Source organism: Eriocheir sinensis, chromosome 25 (genome assembly GCF_024679095.1).
Source record: "Eriocheir sinensis breed Jianghai 21 chromosome 25, ASM2467909v1, whole genome shotgun sequence".
Lineage (NCBI taxonomy): Eukaryota > Metazoa > Arthropoda > Malacostraca > Decapoda > Varunidae > Eriocheir > Eriocheir sinensis.
In genome coordinates this window covers 17669381-17692793 of record NC_066533.1, presented here as the reverse complement: position 1 = coordinate 17692793, position 23413 = coordinate 17669381, and the positions used below count along the sequence as shown (strand labels likewise).

General features: G+C 43.9%; 2 long non-coding RNA genes across 3 annotated transcripts; one reads left to right on the top strand and one right to left on the bottom strand.

Annotated features, from left to right (window-relative positions):
- The first annotated feature begins 791 nt into the window (after window positions 1-791).
- On the top strand, window positions 792-11374 carry LOC127003531 (uncharacterized). The gene is made up of 2 exons (XR_007757130.1): window positions 792-969; window positions 10622-11374. It is a non-coding gene; the product is annotated as an uncharacterized LOC127003531 (long non-coding RNA).
- Window positions 11375-14867: 3493 nt separating this feature from the next.
- On the bottom strand, window positions 14868-22422 carry LOC127003530 (uncharacterized). 2 transcript variants are annotated; one of them, XR_007757129.1, is made up of 5 exons: window positions 22298-22422; window positions 18813-18848; window positions 15972-16044; window positions 15687-15868; window positions 14868-15284 (listed from the first exon to the last, which is right to left on the bottom strand). It is a non-coding gene; the product is annotated as an uncharacterized LOC127003530 (long non-coding RNA). The 2 variants fall into 2 exon arrangements; XR_007757128.1 differs by lacking the exon at window positions 14868-15284 and having other exon boundaries at window positions 15588-15868.
- Window positions 22423-23413: the final 991 nt, after the last annotated feature.

Genomic DNA, 23413 nt, shown 5'->3' with positions numbered 1-23413 from the left:
TGTAATTATTTTGTTTGTTACAGTAACCGATATCGTGTTTTTCGTATTTTTTTTCTTATTTTCGTAATTGCTATCTTTGTGTCTATTTTATATACATGTAGTGAACGTTTACTATATTATTTATCTCATTACTTTTGTGGTCTATCTCCATTACCATTAAAAATAAAAATAACAATCGTGGATGTATGAATTTGCACCATTTGTGTGTGTGTGTGTGTGTGTGTGTGTGTGTGTGTGTGTGTGTGTGTGTGTGTGTGTGTGTGTTTTTGTGCGTGCATGCGTCTGTTCGTTTTAATTGCCCCAGGGTAGGGTTAGATTACACGCCACTCTAAAAAATGAAAATAGAAATAGTTCGTGTAGTATCAAAGAGACAAGAGAATGCCTTAAAAAAATTACATAACCTTTTGGGAGTGTGTTCTCACCCGACTCGTGTTGCAGTGCTGAAAGAATGCGTTGGCCTGGACGGAAAGAGAGAGAGAGAGAAAGAGAGAGAGAGAGAGAGAGAGAGAGAGAGAGAGAGAGAGAGAGAGAGAGAGAGAGAGAGAGAGAGAGAGAGAGAGAGAGAGAGAGAGAGAGAGAGAGAGAGAAAGGATAAAGTAGAGGAAACGTAAGAGGGAGTGAGAGAACTTGAGACGAAAAAGAGTAGAAGAAACATAAGATAGAGAAAAAAGAGAGAAAGAGAGAAAACCTGAGCCAACCCACCTCCACCAAGCAGAAACTGAGGAGGATGTAGTATATTTCCATTTATATTAGAAGATAGACGCACTTCACCGCACTCGTTTCACCCGCAACGACCTTCCAAACGTATCAGGACGAAGCGAAGGGAATGCCAAGAGTCGAGGGAGGGAACTTCAGCAGACCCAGCAGCGCGCGGAAGCCCCCTGGGAACGCCGCCCGGAACTTCACCTCTTCACCGGCGCCTCAGCCTCCGACAGTTAGTTAGTTGGTCCCGGCGTCTTAAAGGGAAAGGTACGGAGTGAGTTGTGCTTCTGTATGTGTGTGAGTGTACCTGTATAGTGATTTTTTTTTTTTTACGTATTTGTTTGGGTTTATAAATAGTAAAGTGGGATAGTAGTTGTATTAGTTGTAGTTGTAGTAGTAGTAGTAATAGTTGTTGTTGTATTAGTAGTTTTTGTTACTTGCTGTTTTGTTATTGTTTTTGCTATGTTCTTGTTATTGTTTTCGCTATTTCGTTATTGCGCTCTTCTTATTTTTTCGTTATTTCTGTTTCGTGTTCATCGTACGGTTTACTTATGAATGGGTCTATACAGTACTTCGTTCAGCTATAAAGTCTACCCGATTTTTGCCTGTCTGCATGTTCCGTTCTTTTTTTTAACAGGGAGGCAGCTCAAGGGCAAAGTAAAAAAGAGGAAACAAAAGTAAAACGCCCACTGCCGCTGCCCCCGCAAATAATTGATAGCGTGGCCGAAACGGAGTCAAAATTGGATGGAGAGATTCCTGTCATGCCGAGGTCTGATTTCACGTGATTCTACTATTTATTGCAAGTTATCGTTTTTTATATACAATTCGCGCGGTTATTTGTGTAATCATTCAGACTTAAAGAACTCATCACACTTTCACCTTTTCGATAAGCGGAGGATATTATTTTATACTGAAGAACATCCTGCTTGTCAAAAACTGAGATTGATTTGTTTTGTAATTTGTGCATCTCTTTGTAATTATATAAGCAAAAAAAAAACGCCATCCTTTCTCTGTTTCGATAAGAGTATAAATCTCTGTCTCTCATCGCACGTGTCAAGAACTGAGATTGATTTTGATTTTAATAAACTAGACAAATTCTTAAACTTCTCATTTTAATATATGGGGTTTTTTTTCGTTTCGTTGTGTAATCATTCAAACTTAAAGAATTCATCACATTTTTACATTTCGATAAGCGGAGAATTTATTTTATACTGAAGAACATCCGGCTTGTCAAAAACTGAGATTGATTTTGATTTTAATAAACGCGAAAAATTCTTAAACTTTTCATTTTAATGTTTTTTTTTCCGTTGTGTAATCATTCAAACTTAAAGAACTCATCACATTTTCACCTTTTCGATAAGCGGAGAATTTATTTTATACTGAAGAACATCCGGCTTGTCAAAAACTGAGATTGATTTTGATTTTAATAAACGAGACAAATTCCTAAACTTCTCATTTTTAGATATATTTTTCTTTCGTCTCGCTGTGTAATCATTCAAACTAAGGAATTCATTTTGTTTTAACCTTTTCAATGAGGATAAATTTTTGAACATCCTACTTGCCAAAAACTGAGATCAAGTTTTTTTTTCTTTATAAAATCTCGTTTTCGTGTAACCAAATAAACAAAAGAATGCTTCATATTTCCACCTTTTAACAATACGAGGATAATCTTTAAATATCCCAGCGCGTCGAAAACTGAGACTCGATTTCGACTTTAACAAAAGAAACAGATTCCTAAAGTTTTCATTTCTATATTTTCTGCATTTCTTTGTTTTTTATTATATACAGCAAAAGAATTCATCATATTTTTACCTTTCCAGCAAGAGCAGAAATATTTTTACACAGACTTTCTACCTGTCAAAAACTGCGATTGATTTCGATTTCAATAAACCCAAAACAGATTCACCCACACACTTCATTTTTATAAGTTCTGCGTCATAGTTTCACCTTTTCAATAAGAGGATAAATCTCTCTAAACCAAATACCACTCTACCTGTCAAACAACGTGAGATTGCTTTCGATTTCAGTAAACCCAAAACAGATTCACCCACACACTTCATTTTCATAAGTTCTGCGTCATAGTTTCACCTTTTCAATAAGAGGATAAATCTCTCTAAACCAAATACCACTCTAACTGTCAAACAACGTGAGATTGCTTTCGATTTCAGTAAACCCAAAACAGATCCACCCACACTCTTCATTTTTATAAGTCCCACGTCATCTCTTCACCTTTTCATTAAGCGGATAAATCTCTCTTAACCAAATAACACTCTACCTGTCAAACAACGTGAGATTGCTTTCGATTTCAGTAAACCCAAAACAGATTCACCCACACACTTCATTTTTACAAGTTCTGCGTCATAGTTTCACCTTTTCAATAAGAGGATAAATCCCTCTTAACCAAATAACACACTACCTGTCAAACAACGTGAGATTGCTTTCGATTTCAGTAAACCCAAACAAGATTCACCACCACCCATGCACACTTTTCAACACCATTTCAACTTCGTGGGGGTTTTGATTTCCGGCGCCTGAAGGGAACACACTCCACCGCCCCGCACCGATACCTGATGTGTGTGTGTGTGTGTGTGTGTGTGTGTGTGTGTGTGTGTGTGAGTGTGTGTTTCTACATTTCCATTTCGTGCGCTGGCAAAACGTTTCCCGAGTCTTTATTCATGCATATGCACTCGCTAACGTCCATCACACTCTCATGCGCTCACTCGGTGCTGTTAAACGAGGGCCTCTACTAAAACGTTCCCTAACTGATTGAGCAGCCCGGCACTCCGTCATTGATGGGTTATAGTTGTTTTGGGGGTAATTCTCGTCCCGTTACTTTCATCATCCTTTTTATAGCCTTGTTTATGGATGGGTTTAAGTGGTTTGTTAATGCGTCGTCCTGTGTTGGTTGTTTTTTTCGAGGTATAGGTTGTTGTTTTTTTGTTACCCTTTGTTTTGTTTGTTTGTGTCCTTGTTTATGTGTTGAATTTTGGCGTTTCAGTCTGTTAGGTTACGCTGTTTTTTCTATCATTCTCTTTCGTTATTCTCTCGTTTATTCACTCATCTATATGCCGCCTACGTTAATTTATGTTCATTTCTATCTTTTTATTTCGTTGCACACTCGTTTATTCATTCATTTATACTCTGCGATGCGTGAATGTTTGTTTCCAGTCCTGCTTTTTACGTTAAACTCCATTCATTTATACATCCATTTTCAATCTGTGTTAATTTCTCTTTTGTTTTTCGTTGCTCTTCTCTCGTTTATTCATTCATGTCAACGGTGCGATGCGTGAATGTTTGTTTCCAGTCCTACTTTTTACGTTAAACTCCATTTATTTATACACCCATTTTCAGTCTGTGTAAATTTCTCTTTTTTATCGTTGCTTTCCTCTTGTTTATTCATTCATTTATACTCTGCGATGCGCGAATGTTTGTTTTCAGTTCTAAATTTCCTTTAAAATCCACTGTTTTATACACTCACTTTGCTTACTCATCCATTCATCCGTTGCATATGTCAGAGTGTGTTGTAATCTCTACAGTCCTTCGCCCTCCTCGTATTTCCCTACTCGCTCATACGGGAATTCAATCATCTCATCGGTCTGCTCCAGGAAAGATAATTCTGGTAAGTCGCGTGAGTGTTTGTGTATTAAATCATATCCGTTTGTCCGTACACGAGCTCGTTGCGTTCCCTGACAGGCGTAGCGTAGGTGAGTTTGCTTGTCAGGTGCTGCGAAGGTTACTCTGCTTCTGTTCGGTCGTGTGTGGATGTGCTTTTAGTCATATTCCTAAACACACATTTGCCAAGGCTTTCGTAGGCATTGTGGGCATTTCCAGGGTTAGTTTTATGCCCCTGGTGATAGTTTGACGCTTCTTCTGTACCTTGAGCCTAAAAAAACAGCAATAAGAACCTGATTAATCTCATTTTTGGACTTTGGAAATAGTAGATGTGAGAGGCGGACGCGTTTGAGAACACTACCCTTTGTCTCACGCCCCTTATGCCTGTGTTTAAAGGGGGAGCTATACGGTGATGAAGAACTAATCACCAGTGTTCTATTGCCTCGCCCACCGCTGTGTCCAATGTGTCCTTTAATTACGCACTATTTTTCGACCCATTGACGGCACAGAGGCATCGGAAATCAATTAACAGCGATGGGACGAGAGTTTTTTTCATTCAGATTGGTTCATTAGTCAGCGTAAGTAGCGGTAGTGGTAGCGATAGTAGTAGTAGTAGTAGTAGTAGTTGTAGTACTAGCAGAATAGAAGGAAGAATAATTAATCTCTTATACTATTCCCTTGTTTATTACGCAGAGCAGAGTGAATATAGGCAAAAAATAAAACCTGAAAACACACACACACACACACACACACACACACACATACACACATACTCATTCCCCCATACACACATACCCCCTCCATACACACGCATCCCCTCTATCTATGTGTGTATGTACGTGAATGTGTGCCGTACCCCCTCCATCCCTCCGACACCACAGCCCACCCACACCTACGAAAGAGCCCAGGTATTAAGCTCACGCGGCGGGCAGGTGATATCGCGAGCCCATGCCAGGAGTTATGCACACAGCCGCCTCGTCACGGCTCCGCGGACACCATCAGGCGGACATCCACGAGCCGGTTATAGCCATCAGCCCAGCCATTACCAGCCATTACCGTCATTCGTGGGAGAGTGAACCAGCCCGCGAGTACTATCAGAGGCATTACCCCCCCCTTGACATGCCCCATAGATGCCGGGATGAGCGGGGACAAAGCATTATGGAGGTAGATTTCCGTTGAGTCTATAGTACACGGAATCACTCCCATAGCGACATAGGGACACCGCTTTCGTTTTTTCTTTTTATTTCCAAAGCCAGTATTACCCTTAACATGCCCCATAGATGCCGGGATGAGCGGGAACAAAGCATTATTGAGGTAGATTTTTTGCGTTTCAGTGTGCGTATACCATGCGAGCTAACACCCACAGCAACACGGCTTTTTTTTATTTCAAGAGCAACTATCACCTTCAAAAAGTCTCACAAACACCGAGATAAGCTCAAATACGGTACCACCACCTCAGCAAGCACCATTTCCCAAGAACTCTCACGTAATAGGAGCCACACACACGTACAAATGCGAGTGATAAAGAATAGGTTTGTGTCGGTATTAAATCGCTTCCGACCGACCGCGCGTAACAGTTTTGAACGGTCGCGGAAAAGATTTTGTCTGAATTTGGCGTCCGTTTGTTACCCGTCGTGCGCCCTCCAACCCCAACCCCTAACCCCGCTAAACTGGCACCAAGATATAGGCCGCCAATATTTCGAGGCGAGGGTTTGGCGGGAATAGAGTGGACGGACGCTGCAGTTTCATAGAGGGGAACAGACGTGGTTTATTAACGGTATTTTGTTTACCTAACGAAGTAGAGAATGGATACGGAAATAACAGTAATAATGATGGTGATAATAACACCAAGATACAAATAACCAAACAAAAAATAAAGTTAAATAAATAAATAAACAAAGATAGACCAAATAATTCAAGCTAAACAACACAAAAACAAACGAAAACAAACGAAAACAAAGCAAACACAAAAACAAAAAAAACAGTCTCCCCAGCAGTTTCCTTCGTCTTCTCCTCCTCGTCCTCGTCGCGTGAGCCCATAAAAAAAAAAGGTCGCGGCTCTGTGATGTAATTTACGTGATGCAGCGGGGGGGGCGGTGAGTGTGATATTGCGTGCGAGTGGCAGAGGTGATGGTGGTGTTAGTAGTGGTGATGGTGGTAGAAATAGTGGTGGTAGTGGTGGTTGTGGTGGTAAGTGTAGTGATCATAGTGGTGGTGATGGTGGTGATGATGATGGTGGTGATGATGGTGGTGATGGTGGTGGTGATGATGGTGGTGATGGTGGTGGTGATGCAGCTGTTCTGTCTAATTCCTCATCCGCTCTGTCTCATTGGCTTAACATGCAGTGGAAGGGAGAGGAGGTGAAGGGGGTTCGAGGGGGCGGGGGATTGAGATGGTAGGAGAGGGGGCGGGAAGGGGAGGGGGATGAGGGTTCAAGGGGAAAGGGTAGGAGAAGGGGCAAGGGGTCAGGGGATTGGGAAGGTAGGAGAGGGGGCGGGAAGGGGAGGGGGATGGGGGTTCAAGGGGAAAGGGTAGGAGAAGGGGAGAGTGGGCGGGGGATTGGGAAGATAGGAGAGTGGGCGGGAAGGGGTGAGGGGCGTCAATACAACCGGGTGCAGCTTCAGGCTAATTTATGCATCATTTTTTAATCACTGGGTCCCTCGCTATCCTTGTGCGCCGGTTAATTACAGGCAACATATCATCTTTCTCATTAGTTGGCTCGTCAGGTGAGGGCACGGGATGAGAGAGAGAGAGGGAGGTGGAGGCAGGTAGAATGGATTGGAGAGAGAGCGAGAGAGAGAGAAAGAGTTAAGTGTCTTCTTTCTTTTATTTCTTTCTATCATTTCCGTCTCTTCTTCCTCACCCTTTGATAAACTACCCTCCCATCCTCTTCGTCCTTCATCCCTTTTCTTCATCCCTCTCTTCATCCTTCTCTCCCTTTTGATATGTCGAGCTATGCGTTTCCTCTTCATCCCTTCTCTTCATCCCTCTACATCCTTCTCTTCCTTTTGATATGTAGTGTTCAGCATGTTCTCTTCAACCCCCTTCCATTATTTCCTTTCTGTCTCTTCTCCCGCTGTAAACTAACTGAGCATTGTGACGGAGATAGGCACCAAGACCACGCGCAGCTGAGGTGTATGCCCGCAACTTAACCTCCACCCTCCCTGAGCCATTTGACGATTAGCTTTTTTGCATCGCCGTAACCCAAGAGCATCAAGCGCATCAGTAAGCGGTGGAGGGGTTGGCGTCGGTCCCCCGCGGCGTGTGATCGTATTCGAGTCACGGGGCGCCGCGTCAGCCGTCCCGAGCTTCCCGTCCAACTCCATTAGGCTCAGGAAGTTTCCGGGAGTCATTTTGGAGACTTGGGGAACTCTCAGGAGGGCGAGTCACTCATCGACCTAACCTGATTCATCTCCGCCCTGTCATATGTGGGTTCCTCTACCTCCTCTGCCTCTCCTTCCCTTCTTCCTCCTCCTCTTTCCCTTCTTCTGTGTCGAATTGCCCCGCCCTCTCCTTCTTGCTCTCCTTACTCTGTGTCACTGTGTCCCTTCCTCTCCTTCCTTCTTCCCTTACTCTGTGTCGATTTGTCCCTTTCTCTCCTTTCTTCCTTTCCTCTGAGTCTTCATTTTGTCTCCTTTCCTCTCCTCTGTGCCTTCATTTGTCTCCTTTCATTTCCTCTGTGTCTTGATTTGTCCCCTTCCTCCTCTCTTCTCCTCTCCTCACTCTCCATTTCTCTCTCTTCCTCTCCAGTCTTGTGGGTTTTCTCAGCTTATCCCTGTTCCTCCTCTCTACTTCAATCCTCTCTTCCCTCTGTGTCTTGATTGGTCCCCTTCCTCCTCTCCTCTCCTCACTCTCCATTTCCCAGTCTCCTTGGAACCGTATCTCCTCTCCCACTCCTTTGATTCCCCTCGGCTCATCTCTATCCCTCTTCACTTTGTCCTGTTTGCTTCCTGCTTTCCTCCGCTCTCCGTACGTCAGATCTTCTTGTTGGTATTTCTCTTACTGCGGTTGCTTTGGGATGTGACGCAATGGGGGTTTTCTCTAGGGACTACCTCACCCTTTACCCTTCTGTCTGGTTGTGGGTGTGGTGGTTGTGTTGGGATGTGGTAGACGTGGAGCGGGAGCGTTCTGGTTGGGAGTATGGTGTTGGTTGCATTGGGATGTGACGGACGTGGTATGGTTTGGGAAGGTATGGTTGGGTGTGGTGATTGCGTCGAGATATGGGCGTCATTGTGTGGCATGATGTGGCTATGGACTTCCACATCCCTCAACCTTTCTCTCTCGTGCTCTCCCTCTCTATTTATACATCACGTCTTCTTTCTGTGATGTGGCTGGGAAGATCTGGTCGTGAGTATGGTGCTGGTTGCGTTGAGATGTGGCGGGGGGGGGGGGGGGGTAAAATAACGTGGCTACCTGCAATTCCATATCACACCTGCGCTCCATATCACACCTGCGCTCCCATCACACCTGCGCTCCATATTATAATTACGCTCACCTGCTTTGATTCCACCTGCGTGATTCACCTCATTACCTGGAAAAGGCTCAGCGGATCGTTCCCATTGGATTACCGTTAAGCAGAAACTCACTAATTAAATTTATCCATATATAGGTATACTGGGGTTTTTTTTATGGCAAAGCGGCTTTTCGACTAATTACATTTAAAAAGACAACAACAACAACTGGTGGATAGGTCTTAGTGAGTATAATGTTTGATAAAAAGTGTGATTCAGCGTGCATGTGTGTGTGGGAGGGGAAGGGGAGGTGTGTGTGTGTGTGTGTGTGTGTGTGCGTGTGCGTGTGCGTGTGTGTGTGTGTGTGTGTGTGTGTACGTGCCTCATGTCGGTGATACTGGCTCTTCGCACGTGACTGAGAGGAAGGGAGAAGAGGGCACACACACACGCACACGCACGCACACACACACACACACACACACACACACACACACACACACACACACGTGCCAACCATCACCTTGTATATTCAAATTGACTGCCTTGAATTCAAGCAAACAATAAGTGATGCTTTCATATTGGACTTTATACTTTCCACCACTCCAGTTCCTCCGTCTTCCCTGAGTCTAGTTCCTTTGCTGCAGTTACCGGGAAAACGAGGGGTGGAAAGCTTCACCGAGACGTTCAAAGCAAGCCAACAGTAAGCGAGGACATTTTCATATTGGACTCTATACTTTACACGACTCCAGTTCCTCCGTCTTCCCTGAGTTTCGCCTTTTTGCTGCAGTTACCGGTGAAACGAGGGGTGAAAACAGCTCCTCCACATTTAAAGCATGCCAACAATAAGTAAGTGAGGACGCTTTAATTTTGGACTCTATACTTTCCACGACTCCAGTTCCTCCGCCTTCCCCGAGTTTCGCCTTTTTGCTGCAGTTACCGGGAAAACGAGGGATTAAAACAGCTCCTCCGAGACATTCAATACAAGTCAAGAATATGTGAGTGAGGACGCTTAATATTGGACTCTATACTTTCCACGACTCCAGTTCCTCCGCCTTCCCCGACTTTCGCATTCGCCGGGACGGAAGCGACAGATGCAAGTTGTCAGGTTTTGGAGCCGCACGTGTCTTACCCTCCCTCTCCTCCCCACACCCCCCCATCACTGCAAGCTCCCCATCGCGTGAATGCCTAACGCCTCGCTTCTCACACGTCGAGTCAGCTCAGATGTATTCTATTCCATTTATTTCCCCATTCGGCTTTTTGAATTGTGCGTGCGGATGTGGTGGGGAAAGAGGGTCAAAAAAGAGACTTATTTCATACTCGCTCCAGGGTGTTGTTTGCTGTTTTTTGGGGGAGCTTCTTCGTTCGGGTTTTTTGCTCCCTTTGCGATGTTGTAGTGTTCGTGTGTTATTCTGTATTCAGGAGGAGGAGAAAGAGTAAGGATGTGTGTTGCCCGCTGGGACGCCGTACACACCGGAATCGAATTAACGCCTTCGAGGACATTTAGGAGTCACCAAATGCAATTACTGAATAACCTCCACCACCACCACCATTACTGCAACGACCCCCACTACCACCTTCACTACCACTAACACCACCACCACCACCGACAACAACAATAATAATAATCGTAACATAATAATAACAGTAACAGTAGTAGTAGTAGTAGTAGTAGTAGTAGAAAGAATACCTCACTGACAAAATATTAAAAGTAAAGAAAAAGTAGAAAAGAAAAAAACATTAGTGACAACCTTCCCCCCCCCCCCGAAAACAAAAGAGGTCCATTATTTACTTGTTTAACTATTTATATTAATATTATACGCATCCACACCTTTACTAATCAAATAATTATCCTACAGGTGCCCCAGGAAGGTGAAGACGGAGCCAAGAACCTCAAGACTCCAACACCACCCACCATCTCCAACAACAACTCCACAAAGGCTAAAAGAATGTCAGGGAGTTTTATCTTCAGTTTTTACTTCCATTTTTACTCCCTCCTCCTCCTCCTCCTCTTCCTCCTCCTCCTCCTCCTCTCTTCCGTGTACCACTTTAGCCACCTTGCAAAATACTGGTGTCCCATTTTCTATCTCGAATACTGATGCTTATCCTACACTTTTTTTCTGGTAACACTGTGGGCTTTGTCGTTGTCAAAGGAATATACGAAAGGTCAGATATAGATAGATAGCTGGATAGACAGACAAGTAGATAGATAAAGAAGCAGATATAGATAAAGAAGTAAGATAAATGAAGATAAAGGTAAATATAAATAGATAGATAGATAGATAGATATTTCTGTGGATTAGGTACTGATGGGAGTGGATTGGTAGTTGAGAGAAGACTGCAATTCACGGTAGTTATCAATAGAGGGAAGAAGAGTAGTTAGTGAATGATTAAATAAAGAGTCTGGATTATTTAGAAGCGTGACAGAGAGAGTAATTATATAATATAGATGAAATGAATAATAGATTGAGAGAGAGAGAGAGAGAGAGAGAGAGAGAGAGAGAGAGAGAGAGAGAGAGAGAGAGAGAGAGAGAGAGAGAGAGAGAGAGAGAGAGAGAACAGAGAACAGAGAGAGAACAGAGAACAGAGAACGAGAGATACAGACAGAGAGAGCTACAGAATTTAATAATCATCAAAGTAACATTACCATTGATCCTCCTTTAGACACGAGAGCTCAGAACATGTATTGCATAACGTGAAATTGACGACAGCTACTGAGAGAGACCCAGAGAGAGAGAGAGAGAGAGAGAGAGGGGGGGAGAGGAAGAGTGGCAGGACCAGAAGGGATTAGACTTAGAGGGTGTGACATTTCAAGGGGAGGGAACACAATTATAAGCTGCCATTAGACAAATCAATATAGAAAGAAGTAATATGGTGTGGGTTACTAAAGGGGAAATTAAGCAGCGAATGGCAAGGTGCTCCTGCTGTCCATCCCACGCCCTAATGAGAGAACTTGTCACGCATACATAATGAAAGCTTGAGGGAATGTCTTTGTGTGGAGAGAGAGAGAGAGAGAGAGAGAGAGAGAGAGAGAGAGAGAAGAGAAGAGAAGAGAAGAGAAGAGAAGAGAAGAGAAGAGAAGAGAAGAGAAGAGAAGAGAAGAGAAGAGAAGAGAAGAGAAGAGAAGAGAAGAGAAGAGAAGAGAAGAGAAGAGAAGAGAAGAGAGAGAAATTATAAACTATTTGAATGATGTGTTTTAGTTTCATCTTTCTTTGTTTTAGCGAATTCAGAGTGTCATATCCGGGTCAATCTTGTGTTTAATCGTAAATAAGATCATACAAATAATATCCTAAAGGGGAAGTGTGTATAAATGTAAGTAAATTAGTATGTATATCCCAAAAAGATTAAGTACAAGTCCTGGAAATGTGAATATGGCCATAGATGAGGTCGTAAGGGGAGGATGAGAGGCTGAGAGAATAAAGAGATTGAGTGTATGAGTATTATAGGAATAGGAGGAGGAGGAGGTGAGGGAGAGTGACACTTGTATAGCTCTTAGGGATGAGAGGCTGAAAGAAAGAAAGAAAGGGTTAATTGTATGAGGAGGAGGAGGAGGACGAGGCGAGGGAGTGAGATGAGCGTATGGGTGAAAGACTATACGTGTGGGTGAGCAAACAGAAAAGTTACGAGGGGAAACTTTTATGTGGGTGTGTCTAATAGGACGGGAAGGGTTTGAGCGTCAGGGGAGGGAAGGCTGAAAGTTAAAACAGCAGTGAAGGAGCGTGGAGGAGTCTGAGGTAATGGAAGGAAGGGAGAGAGGAGGTTAGGGGAAGGTAGAGTTGAGGACGAGAGAGAGAAGGGAGGGAGAGGAGAAAAACTAAACAGCGGAGAAATATATAGACAACAAGGGAAGGAGAGAATGAGGAGGTGAGGGAAAAGAGTAGAGCTGAAGACGAGAGAGAAGGGAGGGAGAGGCGAAAAACTGAGGACCGTAGAAAAAGGTAGAGAAAAAGGAGAGGAGGGAGAGAAATATGTAGAGAAAAAGGGAGGAGGGAAAGAGAAACAAAGAAAAAACGTAGCATATGTGTCAGGGTTGAAAGAGGAGAAAGTTATGACAGTTGAGAAATATGGAAAACAAGAAAAGCAGAGAGACGAAAAATTAAGGACAGTAGAAAAATGTAGAGAAAAAGGAAAGGAGGGAAAGAGGAGCAAAGAAATAACGTAGCATATGTGTAAGGAATGAAAGAGGAGAAAGTTATGACAGTTGAGAAATATATAGAAAAGCAAGAAAAAGACAAGCTACGGAAAAAGTAAGGAAAAAGGATAGAAAATTCATGACAGCAGAGAGATGAAGGAAAGGAAAAGCTGGAGGGTATTAGGTAGGCATGACAAAGGAAGGGGATGAGGGAAGGTTAAGAGAAGAAGATACAATGTAGAGAAATGTAGGAGAGGAAAGGGTAGCAGGCAGGCATGACAAAGGGGAAGGGAACGAGGGAAAGTTAAGGGAAGAAGGTAACAAAAAGTGCACATCAGAGGGGAGCTTGTTAAAGGTTAATGGAGCAGGAACGGGAGGAGTAGAGATCGGCAGTTAGTAGACCAGGAAGGTGAAAGGAAGGGAGAGGAAAGGTAACGATTCTTCCTATCAGAGAGAGAGAGAGAACATAAGTACATTAACGCAGGGAAAGGAAGGGAAGAGAAAAGTTAATGATTCTTCTCTTAATCATGGAGGTGAGTGAGTTACATTGACTGTCAGGTGATACGAGAGAACATAAGTACATTAACGCAGGGAAAGGAAGGGACGAGAAAAGTTAATGATTCTTCTCTTAATCATGGAGGTGAGTGAGTTACATTGACTGTCAGGTGATACGAGAGAACATAAGTACATTAACGCAGGGAAAGGAAGGGAAGAGAAAAGTTAATGATTCTTCTCTTAATCATGGAGGTGAGTGAGTTACATTGACTGTCAGGTGATACGAGAGAACATAAGTACATTAACGCAGGGAAAGGAAGGGAAGAGAAAAGTTAATGATTCTTCTCTTAATCATGGAGGTGAGTGAGTTGCACTGACTGTCAGGTGATACGAGAGAGAACATAAGTACATTAACGCAGGGAAAGGAAGGGACGAGAAAATTTTATTATTCCACATTTTTCTTCGTTCCTCAATTTTTCTCCTCTCCCTCCCTTCTCTCTCGTCCTCAACTCTACTCTTTTTCCCTTACCTCCTCTTTTTCTCCTTCCCTTGTTCTCTCTCGTCCTCAACTCTACTCTTTTTCCCTTACCTCCTCTTTTTCTCCTTCCCTTGTTCTCTCTCGTCCTCAACTCTACTCTTTTTCCCTTACCTCCTCTTTTTCTCCTTCCCTTGTTCTCTATGTATTTCTCCACTGTTTAATTTTTCTCCTTTCTCTCCTTTCTCTTAATCATGCAGGTGAGTGAGTTACCTTGGCTGTCAGGTGATCGGAGAGAGAATAGGTGTTTTGAGGCTTATATTAGATCTCAACTTTTAACCTTGGGACAATAGGGAAATGACAGGAGCCAACGGTGAGCGATTCCTGGAAGTCCCTAAAGGTGGCATCGTCATGTAGCTTCGTATCACACAAGTCTCCACCCAGCGTTGCCAAATTATCGTATTAACCACATATCGTATCTATCATTTTTATGCCTCAAACTCTCGTACCTACACAAGTAACGTGAGAAAATCAAAGTTAGTGCTAAAACTGTTGACTATTGATGTTTTTCGTTCTTTGTTGCTATAGTTATCGGGCAGCAACTACGAAAATTAAATGCGATGAGTGCGATAATTTAGCAAAGCTGTCTTCACCCTGTTTTTATCACGAAATAGACAGAGCTTGAACATCACTCCACGTTCCTTAGTCCCCACCCCACCACTCCCCTCCCTTCGCCTCTCCTCTCCCTCCCTTCTCAGCAACCAATAATCCAGTCCCGTAGCTTGTAATGTCTCGCCTCATATCCCCGTGGCACTGCTCCCAGGTACGTAAGCATCTACCTGTTGCATCGTACTCACCTGTCCCACATGTGTCAAACTCAAGACACAGCATTCTACCTGGGCTACATGCAGGAGGTGGAAGAGAAGAGAGGAAATAGTTATCCCAGGCATTGCACCGGTAAGAAGAGCTTAGGGATACATTAAGTGAACAATGACGTTCAGAGTAGGATATCCGCTGTTTATTCGATTCTCCTTTACAGACCGTGTGGATCAAAGAGACATGAGTGAGGATGGATCGGAGAGACGTGAGTGAGGATGCAGGGTACACGCTCAGCCACCAGGCGAACCTTCCAGCTGTTGGATGACCTTCATTCTACGAAGATGGGGGTGAGGGAGTCGCTAGTGCACAGTCAGCATATTACCAGCAAGAATGTCTTAAGACGCGTCATCAATTGGAGACACTTCCAGCTCCGTGCAAGTGGTGAGCGGCACGTGTGTGCCCTGCCCTGGCCGGAGGGTGGGGAAGGCAATATCCTCTCCTTTGCTCCACTTCAAGAGCCGTGAGGCAGAGCACCACAGTGTTTCATTGTTTTTATCTGAGATAAAAACTAAGGAAACATCTCTCCTGCATAACGAGGTCACTGGAAGGAAAACCTGTTAACTCCAGTTTCTTCTCTTCGTCCTTTTAGCAAACTGATGTAAAGGCACAACACCAGGCTGGCAGCGAGAAGATTTACACTAATAAGATAATGTCTTGACTAAGAACAATTTGACTGCCAGCGTCCGTATTGTGCAAAAATAAATATATTTTCATAAATATGAAAACTAACAGTCGAAACATGTCCTTTGTCCATACAAATTACGATTTGCTTTTACTACTCTACATCAATTTGCTAAAAGGACGGCGAGAAGAAACCGACTCGTAAGGTTTATGGAAGAAGTAATGATGCTTTCCTTGTTTTAATATCTTGAGAAATTATTATAATTAATTAACCTCTGAGCTCTTAAGAGAAGCTAAAGAGAGGTTATTGCCCTTCCCTCACCTCCAGCCAGAGCAACACTTGCACGGAAATGGAAATGTCCTCAATTAAGAACACAATCTTGAGACACGGCGCTGAACGCGAGCCGCCTGTCAGCCGTACACTACCGCCCCTCCCTCGCTCTCTCTCCTTCCTCTTGCCACTGTTGATCGATCCATGGCTGCTCCAACTTCGTCTTCAACCGGCTGTAAAGAGAAAACTGGATAATTTACGCCAAAAACATGTCCAACTATCACATCACGTCAACGATCTGTCATATTAGCAAGAATAAACAGATGAAGCCGCTACTTGCTTCATTCCGGAGAGCCCCGCGTGGTAGGGAAGAGCACTAACGGTCTGTAACTCCTCTGGCAGGGCACGTCTGGAAGTCAGGTAAGAATTGATACTCTGCCAGGTAAGGTGAAAAGGATAACATAAGGATGGTAAGGTGAAAAGGAGAACATAAGGATGACTATGAAATGTACTAAAAAGAGAAGCTAGAAGCGAGCTGGATGCCGGGAGGTACAGCGCCGCGTAATACTCATAGGAAGTCTTTATTAAACTGCACAACATATCAAAGAGACTAAGAAATGTACTAAAAAGAGAAGCTATAAGCGAGCTGAATGCCGGGAGGTCAGCGCCGCGTAATACTCGTAGGAAGGCTTCATTAAACTTCAAAACATATCAAAGGGAAACTAAACTCCTTACGAACACACGACGGTGCCCTTTGAAGGAGTATTCCACTTAAGACCATGTAATCGCCACACTTTTCTGCTACGATCCCTCCCTAATGATGTATGTGTTCGAGAACTTATATATTGCTGTGATGGTGTTTCCGAGAACTTATGAATTCCCGTGATTGTGATTTGTGTGAACTTATGAATTCCCGTGATTGTGATTTTTGAGAACTTATGAATTCCCGTGATTGTGATTTTTGAGAACATGAATTCCCGTGATTGTGATTTTTGAGAACTTATGAATTCCCGTGATTGTGATTTTTGAGAACTTATGAATTCCCGTGATTGTGATTTTTGAGAACTTATGAATTCCCGTGATTGTGATTTTTGAGAACATGAATTCCCGTGATAGTGATTTTTGTGAACTTATGAATTCCCGTAACTGTGATTTTTGAGAACATGAATTCCCGTAACTGTGATTTTTGAGAACTTATACACTTCCTCGAAAAAAAAACATTATAAATTCAAACCAAACATCTTTACTTAAACATTACCGGTGACAGGTTTTTGAGAACATACACTTAATCGAAAAAACATTATAAATTCAAACCAAACATCTTTACTTAAACATTCCCGGTGACAGGTTTTTGAGAACATACACTTAATCGAAAAAACATTATAAATTCAAATCAAACATCTTTATAAGTAAACGCTTCTGGCAGTATCACACGCATTCTTTTTTTTCTTTTTCGCTTTTATGCTCTTTTATGTTAGTTCTGAATAGCTTGTTTGGAATGAGTACTAATGATGCTAAAACAATTGAAGCTTTTTTACGATTTGAACAATACCAGGAGGGTGAAAAGGGAATGTTACAATGGAGAGAGAGAGAGAGAGAGAGAGAGAAACCCAATAGAGGGAGATTCGTTAAAACTAATAAATGGAAACAAATTCAGGGCTGGCGAAGGTAGGTGTGTGTGTGTGTGTGTGTGTGTGTGTGGGTGTGTGGGTGTGTGTGTGTGTGTGGGTGTGTCCTTCCCCTAACCCCTCTCAACTTCCCTCCTCCTCCCCAACAACGGAAAAACAATTCAAGCAAAGCGATGCAATACCGACATCGGCAGGAGTTACTTCTCGAATAGAGTTGTTCGCCGCTGGAACAGCCTTCCTGCAGAAGTGGTTAGCGCAGAGAGCATCAACTCATTTAAGAAACGCATTGATCGCCACTTTGCTGCATCGGGAGTGAACTGAACGTACCCAAGAGTAGATACACAAGTGCTTTAATCCTTCCCTGCAAGCCACTCCTATGGCAAACGGATTGATTAAATCACTGAAAGCAGGCAGCCTAGTAATGAGCCAACAGGCTTTCTGCTGCCTGCTAGTCCAGGTTTCCATGTTTCCTCCTCTCCCCTTCCAAACAAAATCTCCAACCCACGCTAATAGGAAACCACTCACTCAATTATCGTTTTTGTTGTCCGTCTAACTAACTTCTCCGCGGCCGCCACCACCACCACCACCACCACCACAACTAAACCTCCACTTTCCCAGACATCCACACGTATTGAGTATGGGAGGGTCTCTGCTTCGGGCGGGTCCACTTTCAACTCCACTTCAACTCCACAAAACAATTCCACCTCCACTTCCAACTCCACTTCCTCAACTCTACTCTTTCCACTCCACTCTCCACTCCTCTCTCAACTCCACTCCTCCCTCAACTCAACTCCACCTTCAACTCCACCTTCAACTCCACTCCACTCTCCACTCCACTCCACCTGCACCATCCACCCACACCACCTCCACCTTCCACTCCACCATCCACCTCCACTCCACCACTCTCATCCCCTCCACCACCTCCATCCTTCCTCCACCACCACTCCATTCACCTCCACTACCTCCATTATCTACCCAGCTGCTATCTAGTGGTGGTGGTGGTGGTGGTGAATTCATGTCCCTATAAATAAAATATATAGTGTGGTGGACGTGTAGCTCTTCCTCCTCCTCCTCCTCCTCCTCCTCCTCCTCCTTCTCCTCCTCCTCCTGCCTTGTCCTCCCATGACAATAAATTCTCAAAGCGTTCAATATATACACGTACAAACCCCATTTATTCATCGCCTGCTTCTCCTCTCTCTCTCTCTCTCTCTCTCTCTCTCTCTCTCTCTCTCTCATGAAGCCCCTCAATACCTAATCTCCAATAGGTCACAAAATCAATAAAAAAAGGGGAAAAAAAACAAGCAAGAAAGAAACAAATAATCAAAAGAAAACCTGAAAACCGTGAAAATTGTTAAGCTAAAGAAAATGGGAAAAAGGAAAGGAAAAAAATACAAGAAAATATGACTCGAAACTACAAATATTCTTTCCTACACAAGTATACCTCAATATACACCTCTAAATATACGTCTCTATAGATATACTCGTAAATATACCAGTCTAATTATACCTCTTTGCGTACCTTTAATTATAACCTTCAAAATATACTTACTTCCCGTACCTGCCTTCCCACAGCGTCCCCGGTCACCTGCAGAGAGAGAGAGAAAGGTGATTAGAGGGGATTAGGAGCCGTGTAATTATAACTTCACAAACTGTAGTCTTCGTAATAACATTTGATGAGGAAATTAATATGTTACATGAGGGAGAGAGGGAGAAAAACTGTGTGTGTGTGTGTGTGTGTGTGTGTGTGTGTGTGTGTGTGTGTGTGTGTGTGTGTGTACCTCAGCGTAATCGTATAATAAGCCGCTCAAGTTACATTCTTACGCAAACTTACGCAAGGAAATAACAAGCCAACGTAGGTAATTCACTGATGACAGGTATGTACTCTCAGGTAACGTAATCAACCACTTTCCTTTTTTTTTTTACCTGTGATGTTGACTGCCTTTATGTACGAGGAGGAGGAGGAGGAGGAGGAGGAGGAGGAGGAGGAGGGAGAAAAGGAGTAAGAAAGGGAGGTAAAAGAGGTGATATGTATGAGGAGGAGGAGAAGGAGGAGGAGGAGGAGGAGAAGGAGGAGGAGGAGATGGAGGAGGGAGAAAAGAAGAGAGAAAGGGAAATAAAAGAGGTGATTAAAAGGACAAAATGGAGTTAGAATATTGAAAGGGGAGAAGAAGGGAGGAGAAGATAGGGAGGGAAGATAAGGAAAGACAGAAGAAGGGAGAGAAGAGATGTAGCGTGTGTGTGCTTGAAACAGAAGAGGGTGATAAGGATGGAGAAAAGCGAACCGCGTAGAGGGAGGGAAGGGAGATGGAGGAAGAGGCACGGAGAGAGAAAAGGGAGTTAGATGGAAGGCGAGAAGGGAGGTGGAGGAAGGGCAGGGAGAGAGAGGAGAGGGAGTTAGATGGAAGGAGGGAAGGGAGGTGGAGGAAGGGCAGGGAGAGAGAGAAAGGGAGTTAGATGGAAGGAGGGAAGGGAAGTGGAGGAAGGAGCAGAGAGAGAGAGGAAAGGGAGTTAGATGGAAGGAGGGAAGGGAGGTGGAGGAAGGGCAGGGAGAGAGAGGAAAGGGAGTTAGATGGAAGGAGGGAAGGGAGGTGGAGGAAGGGCAGGGAGAGAGAGGAAAGGGAGTTAAATGGAGGGAGGGAAGGGGAGGAAGTCAAAACGGATCACCCGACACTGCATTTTCCTCGTTCAGACAAAGTGGGCAATAAAAAGTTTTCAAGCGGTGCGCGGAAACACTCGACCGGCGGCATCGGGATCTGGTACAAAGTGGCGACATGAAGGGGGAGATTAGTACACAGAGGGAGGGGGGAAAGGGAGGGAGAGAGGAATGGAGTGGAGGAGGAGGAGGAGGTAAGAAGGATAACAGGGAGGGGTGGAGAGAAGTGGAGCGGAGGAGGAGAGGAGGAGAGAAAGAAATGAGAGGAAGGGTGGGAGATGAGGAGGGATGAAAGGGATGAGAGGAAGGGAGTAAAGGAGGAGGAAATAAGGCGAAAGGGGGAGAGAAGTGGAGGGGAGGGGGAGAGGGTACGAAGAGAGGAAAGGAGTGAGAGAAGAGGAGGAGAGGAGAAGGGAATGAGAGGAAGGGTGGAAGATGAGGAGGGATGAAAGGGATGAGAGAAAGGGAGTGAAGAAGGAGGAAGTAAGGGGAAAGGGGGAAGGGGGAGAAAGAGGGATGAGAGGGAGGGAGTGAAGGAGGAGGAAGTAAGGGGAAAGGGGGAAGGGGGAGAAAGAGGGATGAGAGGGATGGAATCGAATCACACAAGCAATGGAGACGAATCGCCTAACATAAGGACCAATCCGACTCTATCACGTTTCAAGTTGCGTTGCGAGGCCCGGGTCCGGTACGTGACAAATTACCGGTGAACGTGATCGTGACATGTACTTCCACTGCGTATTTAAATAACTAAACTGAATAACGTGTTAGCCCCTTGACTGCGGATTTCCTACAAGATGACCTCACCAAGCAAAAGTCCTGCACCTTGGGAGGGGATATCCAGCACACCAATACCACATGGGAAACACTCCACTATCCACCACAGAGGCAGAGAAGGACCTGGGAGTGTATGTTACCAGGCTACCAGTGAAGGCCAAATCCGTGCCTATCACAGTGGACGGGTTAAGTCGTATAAATAAGGAGGTTCTTGACACTTATTGCTCGACGCCGATCTGTACAATAATTTTAGTATAGCACAGTGTAACGAAGCACCGAATCGAGTATATAAGTATCGTATAAAGTAAATAAAGTGTGAGGTAACATGTTTGGTTCTGACTTTAATTCGTTTTTCCCAGTAATTCCTTTGGTTCATGAATATTATTTTTCGGGTGGACCTTTTTTTTTTACAGCAAAGGTTAATTCGTTTTCCCAGTAATTCCTTTGGTTCATATTTTTTCGGGTGGACCTTTTTTTTTACAGCAAAGGTTAATTCGTTTTCCCAGTAATTCCTTTGGTTCATATTTTTTTCGGGTGAACTTTTTTTTTACAGCAAAGGAAGCAACTCAATGGAAAAAACCTGTGACGAGAGAACGAGGACTTGCAGGCAGCCACAATCGAGGTCAGCGCGCCAGTACACAGCTCCGAACACTGAGTCGAGTGGTTCGGATCAGCGTGACACAAAATTCCACCACCAATATGCGCCGTCTCTCAAAGGGATCACGTCGCCACAGGAGGTAAAAATGATGTACAATGGCGCAAGGGACAGGGTGAATGGAATGCCTGAAGGTAGCGACGGTTATAAGCTAAAGCCTTGCTGTTAAGACACATTCCAGACAAAATTAATTCCTCATATCCTTATCCATATCCCCCTGCTGGCTCATGCTGATATTCTCTCTCTCTCTCTCTCTCTCTCTCTCTCTGTTAGCAAGCCATTCTCTCAACGACTGGTTCATCTCTCTCGACCTTGAACTCCAAACTATTGAACAGCATAGTTATAAAAGCTTTCATGTTTCCACTTAACTTAATTCTAGAAACTTTAATCACTTGCTCTTGCGGTTCATTCTAGTTCATTTTAGACCCCAAACATATAAATCTCCTAAATAACGCCCTTTAATAACCTTTCATGACTCCACTCGACCCGTAACTCAACTAATCTTCCTCAATCCATGAAGTTCAATCACTGATTCACTCGTCAATCACACCAACACACAAGACTCTACAATGAACTCACGCGAAGCACTTTTGTACATACTTTTTATAACTTCAGTATACCTCACCACTATATAATCTTCCTCAATTTAAGTAGTCAAATCACTTACTCCCTCGTCAATCACACCAACACACAAGACTCTACAATGAACTCACGCGAAGCACTTTTGTACATACTTTTTATAACTCCACTTACCTCACTACCATATCATCAAAGTAGTCCAATCACTTACTCACTCGGCATTCACACACACACTAACCCTGACGGACATCACGACCACCAACCACATGTAACACCCACCACCAAGCTTCTTCCTTCCCTATCACCTCTGCACTACCCTCACACGAATCAGGGCATGAACAATACAGGGTGAACATGCTAGACTCGTACTTACCCGGGCAGCGAGGAGTGAGGAAAATCGCGGTGTGGATATGTGGTACTTCTCCTAGTGCTTCTGGGAATGGCGTCTGGCTAGGTGATGAATGGGGTGTCTGCCTCTCTCTCCCCCTCCCTCTCTCCCTCCCGTGACGTCACACAACACCAGCGCCACAGTTTCGCATTTTCTCCGCTGATACTTCTTATGTTAGCTTATGTTTCTTTTGTAGTGGACTATTTTGTTTTCTTATTGATTCTATGTGTGCGTGAGAGAGAGAGAGAGAGAGAGAGAGAGAGAGAGAGAGAGAGAGAGAGACGCCTATAATCCCCTTGATACGCTAACCCTGACATTGAATATTCCATTTTTTTTCCCTTTTTTGCCCTTGACTGACCTCTGAACCGCCACCTTGACCTTTTGACCTGAGCCGAGAAGAGGGAGAGGGAAGGGAGAGAAGGGAGGAAGGAGATCAGGAGGAGAGGGAGGAAGGGAGGAAAGAAAGTGAAGAGGGGAAGTAGAAGGGAAGGTAGAAGACGAATTGGGAAGAGAGGAAAGTGAATGATCGGAGGAAGAGGAGTGAATGGTAATGGAGGGAGAAGAGAGAGAGAGAGAGAGAGAGAGAGAGAGAGAGAGAGAGAGAGAGAGAGAGAGAGAGAGAGAGAGAGAGAACACAGTGAGGAAGAGAGAGCTTGATAACATAAATTGGAGTGATGATGGAATGAGAAACAAAGGAAGAGGAGAGAGAGAAAGAGTTAAAAGAGGAAGAAGAGGAGGAGGAGGAGAATTAAAGAACAGAAGAAAAGGAGGGAGATGAGAGGGGAAAAAAGAGGCTTGAGGAGGGAAAAAGAAGAAAGAGAAGGGAGAATTAAATAAGAAGAGATAGAACAAAAGAGCATTAAGAAGGAGGAGAAGGAGGAGAAGTAAAGACAGAAGAAAAGGAGAGAGATAAGAGGGGAAGAAAGAGGCTTGAGAAGGAGGGGAAAAGAAGAAAGAGAAGAGAGAATTAAGTATGAAGACGAGATAGAGAGGAGGAGAGAGGATTTAGAAGGAGAAGAAGATATGAAGGAAGGAGAAAGTAGAAATTGAAAACAGAAAGAGAGAAGTCGAAGGCAGATAACAACCGGAGAAATGAATAAC